This window comes from Vicia villosa, linkage group LG4 (assembly GCF_029867415.1).
Source record: "Vicia villosa cultivar HV-30 ecotype Madison, WI linkage group LG4, Vvil1.0, whole genome shotgun sequence".
NCBI lineage: Eukaryota > Viridiplantae > Streptophyta > Magnoliopsida > Fabales > Fabaceae > Vicia > Vicia villosa.
The window spans coordinates 163507210-163516006 of NC_081183.1; the positions used below are offsets into that span (position 1 = coordinate 163507210).

At 33.2% G+C, this 8797-nt stretch overlaps 1 long non-coding RNA gene across 3 annotated transcripts; it reads left to right on the forward strand.

Annotated features, from left to right (window-relative positions):
* The first annotated feature begins 577 nt into the window (after positions 1-577).
* On the forward strand, positions 578-5495 carry LOC131595766 (uncharacterized). Of its 3 annotated transcripts, none has more exons than XR_009282058.1 (5): positions 578-896; positions 1101-1326; positions 1515-1816; positions 2001-2093; positions 2318-5495. It is a non-coding gene; the product is annotated as an uncharacterized LOC131595766 (long non-coding RNA). The 3 variants fall into 3 exon arrangements; XR_009282057.1 differs by having other exon boundaries at positions 1515-1584; positions 1661-2093; positions 2318-5494; XR_009282056.1 differs by having other exon boundaries at positions 1515-2093; positions 2318-5493.
* The last annotated feature ends 3302 nt before the right edge of the window (positions 5496-8797 follow it).

Below are 8797 nucleotides of genomic sequence, written 5' to 3' on the forward strand. Positions count from 1 at the left end.
TTTCGTTTACAGGTAGTGTCACGTTGTCGAAAAGTGTGATGGAAGTCATTCGTATCTACCCCATGATGATTGATCTTTTACCCAAGGCCTGCATTAAAGAGATTCATCGTATGCAAAAGAACTTCATCCGGGGGAGATACTCTAGATAAAAGGAAGTTTCATGCTATCAAATAAGATACAACCACAAAGCCGAAAGATGAAGGTGGGCTAGGACTTCGAAAACTTGATCAAATGAATATTGCTTTTTATGAAGATTATATGACAGCTCACTAGTACAAAAATACCTTTATAGCAGATGTTCTTAAGTCAGTTCGCCTGCCACCTGACTTAATAAGCTTTGCAGTGGCAATTTCGTAATTAAGTTTAACCTTGTTAGGTTGGTTTTTTATTTAACTGAATTAATAGATATTACAAAAATAATATAAAAAAAATAACAATTCGAAGCTTAATATGAAAAAATATCATATTAAGCTTCTTCCACCTGACCTAAGAAATATCATTTATTTTTTTCAAATTAAATTGTAATATGAGGTAGGTGAGAATCGAATCGAGGACCCTTAATATGAAAAAATAACAATTCGAAGCTTAAGTGCTTCACGTAAAACTCACAAATCCTATGAACCCTTCAAACCCTTTCAACCGTCTCCTTCACTGTCGCTCGCAACCCAGTAATCAAATCCCAATACTCAAACCCTTCTGACCCAAAACTCAACCCCTTCAATTTCTTCACCGTCGCAACCTAGTACTCAAACCCTTCAATTCCCATAACTTAAACCCTTCAATTTCTTCACAATCGTAACGATCTTCTTCTTCGCCGAAACAATCTTCTTCTTCACTGCAAATAATCATCTTCTTTTCTATTTGATTGCAAACTTGAAGGCTACTCGTTCATATATGTATGTAAACTTTAAAACCTAACTTTTTATTTTATTTGTTTCGAAATATCAATTTCAATTTCTGTTGTTATTTTTGCTATTTTTGTGTCTCTCATATTCTCTTTTCTCTCTCTCTCTCTCTCTATCTCTCTCTCTCTCTCTCTCTCTCTCTCTCTCTCTCACCGGTTGCCTCGCTACGTCGTTGGCTTTGGTTCTCTCTAGCAGTTTCAGTGTACTTGCGGCTAATGCATCAATGGAAAAATAGGGGGAAATGATTTGAAACTGAAGCGAACGAAACTGAATGACGGCTACAAGGTAGCTTGTATCATGCAATAGTGACTTCATAAGCTTTGTTGTTGTGTGTTGGCTTGTTTGCCTCCTGATTTTGAATCATCACCTTCTAATGCTAGTCACTCTTCTACTTCTTCTTCAACTAAGCTATATTGCAATGGTAAGTGATTAGTTACTTTGACCCGTTTTGCCCTTTTGTTATTTTCCTCTTCTGACTAATCTAGAATTTCGCTGCAGTTTATACTGTTCGAAACTTTTTGTATTTTACTTTTATGGATCTTGCCCCAATTGGGGTGTGGTTTTGTATTTCTAAATTCTAAGTATTTCTAAATGTTTCATTTGTATCAGGCCTTTTTCCCCACTTTCTAAGGAGACAACCAAATCTGTTAAGTTTTCTTCAACTAGTTTTCATTTGAAGGTATCTAAAATGTGGTTCTTTACCTTGTCCGGATAAAATATGCTATCTGATAAGCCTTACCACAATTAAATTCTAGGTACTATTGTACTTATTTCTGCAACTACAATTATAATATTCAATGGAAGTGCTCAATCTAACAGCGCTCGACTAGATTAGATATGTGAAGCCGAATAGTCAATTAAAACTTGGGATATTTGAGAAAATGAGCTTCATGCATCAGTTATGTTATAGTGTAAGTGGGTTTTGAAATGAATTTCTTGCATGAGTGCTCACAAGGTGGACCACAGGGTTTTCCATTGTCTCTTTGCATTCTTTACTAGCTAACTAGCCAATACCTACATTTCTTTCAATTAAATATTAATTTTGTTTGGTCAAATCTTAATTTTATATGTCTATATGCATTGAAATTGTTTCAGTGTTGGAGTTCCTTGCTTGGGTTCATATGCTTCAAAGGCTTCCTATATCATCTTTGAAGAATTTATCTCAACTTTTGATTGTTAAAAACTATGGTAATTAAATTAATCACTAATGAGATTTTAATTTTGTTAATTTTATCCTGTTTTGTTGTTTAATTCAACTTCATCCAATGAATTATTTATGAGCGAAAATGTTTTGAACTAAAGTTCTGTTATTAGGTAATTCATCTGGTTTGAAAAGGGTTAAATTAAAGCTCGGGGTTCAAATTCTACATGCATTAGTGTTTTCCATTCTTGAACGGTTGTTTCTTGTGTAGAGAAAGGAGAGTTTGTTGTTCGTGAGGGAGAGCCCAGAGACGGTCTTTACATCATTTGGAAAGGAGATGTATGCTCATTTTCAAATGCAATTCACCATGCTGATATCGTAGCTTTGACTAAGGTTCTCCTTTTTTCGTTTATTTACTACTGCCTTCCAAATCAACATGATATAATTGTAAATAAAATGGTAAGTAAGTTATCCTTTGCTCATAGGGAAATAGTTATTTGCATTTGGTTATTTCTTGTCCATTATTTTTGTGAATCTGGGACTGCAACAAATATAATTTTCAGAGGTTCTTGAAACCATTAAACTCTAAATAGTATGGCTAAATTATTTAGTAATGCAGCATGGTGAAATGTGATAGTTTGGTTTGCAGCATGGTGAAATTTGATAGTTTAATTTGGTATGACATTATTTTTATTTTTATAGTTTTATATTAAAATTTGGGTGAGATATGGAACATAATATGATGATGAGCACATATAGGTGCAGGCAAAATAAAAAGTGTTAAAATTATTAAAAAAAAAACAACTTGTTAGGTCGGTTAATAATATATCCGACTTAAGAAACAATCTTTTTAAGTCAGGTCCAAACCCGACTTAAGAAGTCAAAACTTGTTATGTCAGCAGTTGTTAGGACGGGAACGGAACCGACTTAACAAGTCATTTTTAACCGACTTAAAAAGCATTTTTTGTACTAGTGGCTTCATAATAAAGGAGATGATCTGTGGTGTGAGGTTTTAAATGATAAATTTTGATTTACCGACATTATAAATTTTAATCGTAGAAGTTGTGACTAAAGCTTTGGCGTGACATAGTCTGATTGGAGAGTCATGTTAAGGACATGGAGAGCTGGTGTATTGGTGATAGTTCGTCCACTGATGTGTGGCTGGATTACTAGATAGATAAATGGATTACTATTTGGGGTCTTGATATGGTCATTCCGCGATATGGAGCATGTGAAAGTGAGAGACATTAAGAATCATGTTGGTGATTGGAAGTGGCAACTCTTGGAAGATTGGCTCCTAGAGGATATTTTGCTAAAATTCAGAGCTATACCGCCCCCATACCTGAGTTTGGTGAAGATGAGTTTCTGTTTGTAGGATTTACCAAAGAATATTATTCTGTTAAACACAGTTATACGAGTCAATGGAGGAAAATTTGGAAGCTCAGAGTCAGTGAAAAAGTCTGTTGCTTTATTTGGATGCTTTGTCATGACTGAATTTTAACCAATATCAACATAAGTTTGAAAGGCCTTGGTGGAGCCGATTGTAAGGTTTGTGATGTGTTATGGAATTTACTTTGCATGTCGTAAGGGAATGCCCCCAAAACGAGGAATTTGTGAATGAATAAGGTACCTGATAGAATTAAAATAGAATTCTTTTCGATGAATATTATTGACTGGATTGCTCTTAATCTAGGTATGAACAGTAAATGAACGAGTTTTTGGGTGATAGATTGTCATATTTTATGGTTTTGGAGGGATTTGGAATGCATGAGGATAGTTATAATAAACCTACTTGCCTTGAAGTGTATGTTCAAGCTAGAGCAAATGAGTATGATAAAGCTCTAGATAATAATGAGATAGTTGTCATTAAGGAGAAAGTTATGATTTTGGTATGTTGGAAGCCCCTTGAACATGGTTGGGTTAAAATCAACACAGATCGTGCTTCTATAGCTGGTAAAGTTGCAAGCTACAAAGGTATAATTAGAGGTATGCATGAAGATTGCTTGGGTGGGTTCTCCAAATATCTAGGTATTTGCAGTGCAGTCAAAGATGAACTTTGGGATATCCTTGAAGGGTTAATTCATGGCAAGAATTCCGGTTTCGCTATGGTACTAGAGTTGAATGTGGACTCGCCTCTAGCCATCCACATGATTAATTTTGGTAGAGTAACAGATATGGAGAATGTCTCTCTAGTGAATTAGATCATGAGGATGCTAGGTGAAGGTTTCTTATACGTATAGAGAATCCAACTATTGTGCAAATGCATTAGCTAAAATGGGAGCAACAAATGGGGATGATTTATTCTTTGGAGAATATATCCCTTTTGTTATTAGACATTTAGTGACTTCTGATGTGATAGGAACCTCTGTTCCTCGAACCGTTTTGTTGTAGTTTTTTCTCTCTAAGCTTAGGACCTCCATTTTACCAAAAACAGTTCATTACTCCCACATTAAAAAAAGGAATATAATATAATCAAGGTTTAGTTACACCAATGGTCCTTTACATCATTTTATTGTAATAGGTTGGTCCTATATATTTTTTTTCCAACAAACCACTCCTTTTAAGTTATTCAACGTCTACACAGTTATCTTTTTAAAAAAAAAAATGACCCATAAATGCATATGTGACATTAACGTTAATGACATGTCTTTAATGTTGCTGACATGGACTTTTTTTAATTACCTTTAAATGATTACCCAAAAACCCTTTCTCTCATTCTTCTTCCCGCACACTCCACAACAGCATGGATTTTTCTCTCCTTCTTCTTCCTATGCACACAACAACAACATGGATTTATATGTGATAACAAAAACACCACCATCTAAATCCAATCCTTCCCCTTTTCTCCTCTTCCCCTAGAGAAGATGTTGCCAGAGATTGGAAAAAGATCTTTAAGATTGCAACTAAGAAAACAAAAGTCCAAAGACCAAGCTTCAGTGGAGAAGTGTTCCACCGCACACGATTGAAGTAATAAGCTTTCTCCATCTTGAACTTTCTTAGCATCGACGGAGCACTGTTGTCGGTGTGCAATATTTGCTTCAACTAAGAATTTTTTTCATTAAAGTATCAGATTTTGAAAGAAATCTCAAAAGATAGAGAAAAAAAATTTAGATTTTGAAATGAATCCGAGATTTCTCTTACTTGATTCCTTCCAATCTCGATGCCGATTGAAACTTCTAGATTTGTTCTTTGGTTTCCCCCAAATGTGTATTTCTCAAAAATTTCATATTAGGGTTTCATTTTAAGAAAATTCTATGATGTTGTGTTTGTATAAGAGAACAAGGGAAGAGAGAAAAGCAACACCACCATCTAAACCATCTAAAATTTTATGGTGTTATATTTGCAACCATCTTTCACTTCGTTTTCTGCAAATATATCAAACATCTTCAAGTGTCCACAATCATAAATGTTGTCATAGAAAATACACTCAAGTTGATAAGGAGTTCTAAAGCTTCAATGGTAGAAGAACATATAATTTTAATGGAGCAAGAAAACATTGGAACCAACTTTTTTCTCTCTTTAAAAGCTACGTGTCAAAGATTAATTGGAGAATTTTGAATTGACCTTTTAATTCTATGTCAGCACTGTTAGTGCCACCTCACCAACGTAAATTCCACATAGTCATTTTTTGTACGGAAATTGTAAAAAAAAAAATAACGATACAAACATTAATTAACTTAAAAGTATTAACTTTATAGCAAAAGAATCTTAAAAGACTAACCTATTAAAAAAACCTAAATGACCTCCGGTGTAATTTTACATATCTTTAAACTAGTACTTTACCCCGTGCGATGCACGTGTTTAGGCGAGATTTTGGTATAAAGTTGACGCCTAAATATGTATCCTGTTTTAATATATTAAAGATATGTATAGAAACTTTAGTATGTGTCAAACAAAGTTCATTCCTCTCACAATAAAGATAAGAAATAATCAACCACATTAACATATTATATTTATTATTATATTAATGTTTATAAAATATATTAGACCATAGTTAATCAATCTTGTGACTCCTATTAAATGCTACATGAATATCAGGGTACCAAGAAAAACACTTAATATTCCCTTCTGATAAATTTAAAATCTTACATGGGCCTGATTCTTTTATTGCCCAAAGACAAAAAGAATCGCAATCCTCATCTCGTGTTTTATCATATATGGCAAAGTAGCGAGATTCTTTAGCCCATGAAAATCTACAAAAATACAAGCGCCAGTCTAACGGGTAAGTGTAAAAATGAAAACGATATTTGTCTCCAGATTTTATTAATTTATAACCAAAATCAGTATTTTTATCTTTACAGTGAACACCGAGAGGATGATTGGCAATGGTGGTTGCAACAAGAACTTTTATGTGTTTAGTATAAATAAGGTCGAGAGAGAGTTTACTTTCATTAACCTGCAAAGTAGCCGGAATTGTTATTAACATATAAATTAACAAACCAAATTTAGAGATTGCAGCCATGTTGTGTATTCAATAGATGAATAAATACATTGATATTGAAATATATAGTTTTCTTTTTTTGCTATTTATACTTTAGAGCCAAATAAAGGATTAATTTTAGGTATCTTCCCCCTTGTTAATGTGGCCATAAAATAAATTTATCTGACAACAGTTCCTCATTTTTTAACTGTATTTTTATATTTATTATTTTTTTAAATTCTATTAACTTCTGAATTAAAACTGCTAAAAGGATATAAATGAAAACATAGAGACTCTGTTTGGTAAAAATAGTGGTTGACTGATAAGCTAGCTGATAGTTGATAACTTATGGCAGATGGCTGATGACTGATGACTGATAGCTTATAGCTTATAGCTGATGACTGATGACTTATAGCTGATAAGCTGATTGAAGTGTTTGGTAAAATTAGCGGTTCAACTAGCTAATTAATTAAAATGACATAAAAGACATTTAATATATAATTATTTTATTTTAAATTAAAATAAATTATAGAGGGTAAAAGTGGATTTTAGTTAAAAAATTAGGGTAAAAATGGAAGAAAAAATATAAGCTATAAGCTATAAGCTAAAACGCTATTTGAAATAGCGTCTGAAAAATAAGCTATAAGCTAGTAAAATAAGCTATAAGCTCGTAACGAAAAGACCGTTACCAAACAGGTCTTTTATTGTTATATGAGCTATAACCGATGACTGATAGCTTATAGCTTATAACTGATAAGCTAGCTGATAGCTTATAGCTTATGACTGATAGCCGATGAGTGATGACTTATAGCTTATAGCGGATAGTTGGGACTGATAGCTTATAAGCTAATTGAAGTGTTTGGTAAAATTAACGATTCAATTAACTTATAAATGTAAAATGACATAAAACATATTTAATATATATTAATTTTATTTTAAAATAAAATAAATTATAAGGGTTAAAAATGGATTTTAATTAAAATAATAAGGATAAAAAAGGAAGAAAAAATAATAAGCTATAAGACATAAGATAAAATGCTATTTGAAATAGCGTCTAGAAACTAAGCTATAAGCTAATAAAATAAGCTATAAGCTCGTGATAAAAAAACTGTTACCAAACGGTCTAAATTATCATATGAACTTATAAGACATAAGCTATAAGCTCAAAAACACGACTTACCAAAACAGAGCCTTAACATAACGTGCTAAATATATGGAACAAAGACAGAAACATACGCTCTCCTTTTTCTTATTGAAATTGCGTTTGGATAAGCGATTTTTCTAAATCACTTTTAAGAAGTCTTTTTATTTTCATTCCAAGATCACTTGTTTCCAAACGCCATTCTATATGTTCTCTTGAAACTATGCTAATAAAACTCTAACAACTTGATTCCCAAACGAAAGATTACCGGTGAAAGCGAATGTAGTTGTGGCGTAATTCCGGCCGGGGAAGCGTGTCCGGGGCATGCTCGGTTGGTAGAAGAACGGTGGTCAAGACGGAGAGACGCGCAGATCTTGGCGTGATGGAGTCACAGTAGCAGCATTTCCGGTTGTTCTTGCGTGTTTTGGTGAGCTCTCCTTTTCTTGTGAGTTTTCCTCTTCTTCACTTTTGTACGATTCTATGTTGCAGAATTGTTGTTGTGTTGGTATTATTGTTGATTGATACTTTGTTCTTGCTATTTGCTTTCAAAGTAGAGTTTTTCACCTTGCGCACAAGGTGTTTGATGAAAAGTCTCAACCAAATTCTTTCAATTTTTTTTTCTGTTTCAGTTTGGCTTTTGCTTTTGTTTTTTCATATTCATATCAGTTTCATTTGGAATGAGATTTGATACATATTTATGAAATTTTGAAATATGAATTTGTTTAAGTAAGCGATTTATATGCATTGTCGCATCCATTCCAACGGTGAAACCTTGCTAGGTGGCAGTAATTGCTTCTGATGTGCAGTTGATACCAATAACATTATCCTTAGTATATAGTAAACAAATAAATCGCATAATTTAAATATGTTTTATGTTCATGTTTGTGATCCTCGAGTTTGGGCTCATGGAGTGATATATTTGATGGCCTTAGCATTTCCTTGCTTCTTACCTCAAACCCTGCAATTCAGGTAGCTCAAGCTAGTTTCTATCAACGATAACTCTCGTTTTTGTTCTTTTTAAAACTTATAAGTTACATTGTATTTGGATGGCTGGATCTAAGATAGATATAGCTTAATTTTGAAATTTATTGTGCTACAGTATACAATGTTTGATCAGCTGAAACATCGAGTTTTGAAGAATAAACAAAAAACCGCTGATAAAAGAGTATCTCCAACATCACTATCTGCGT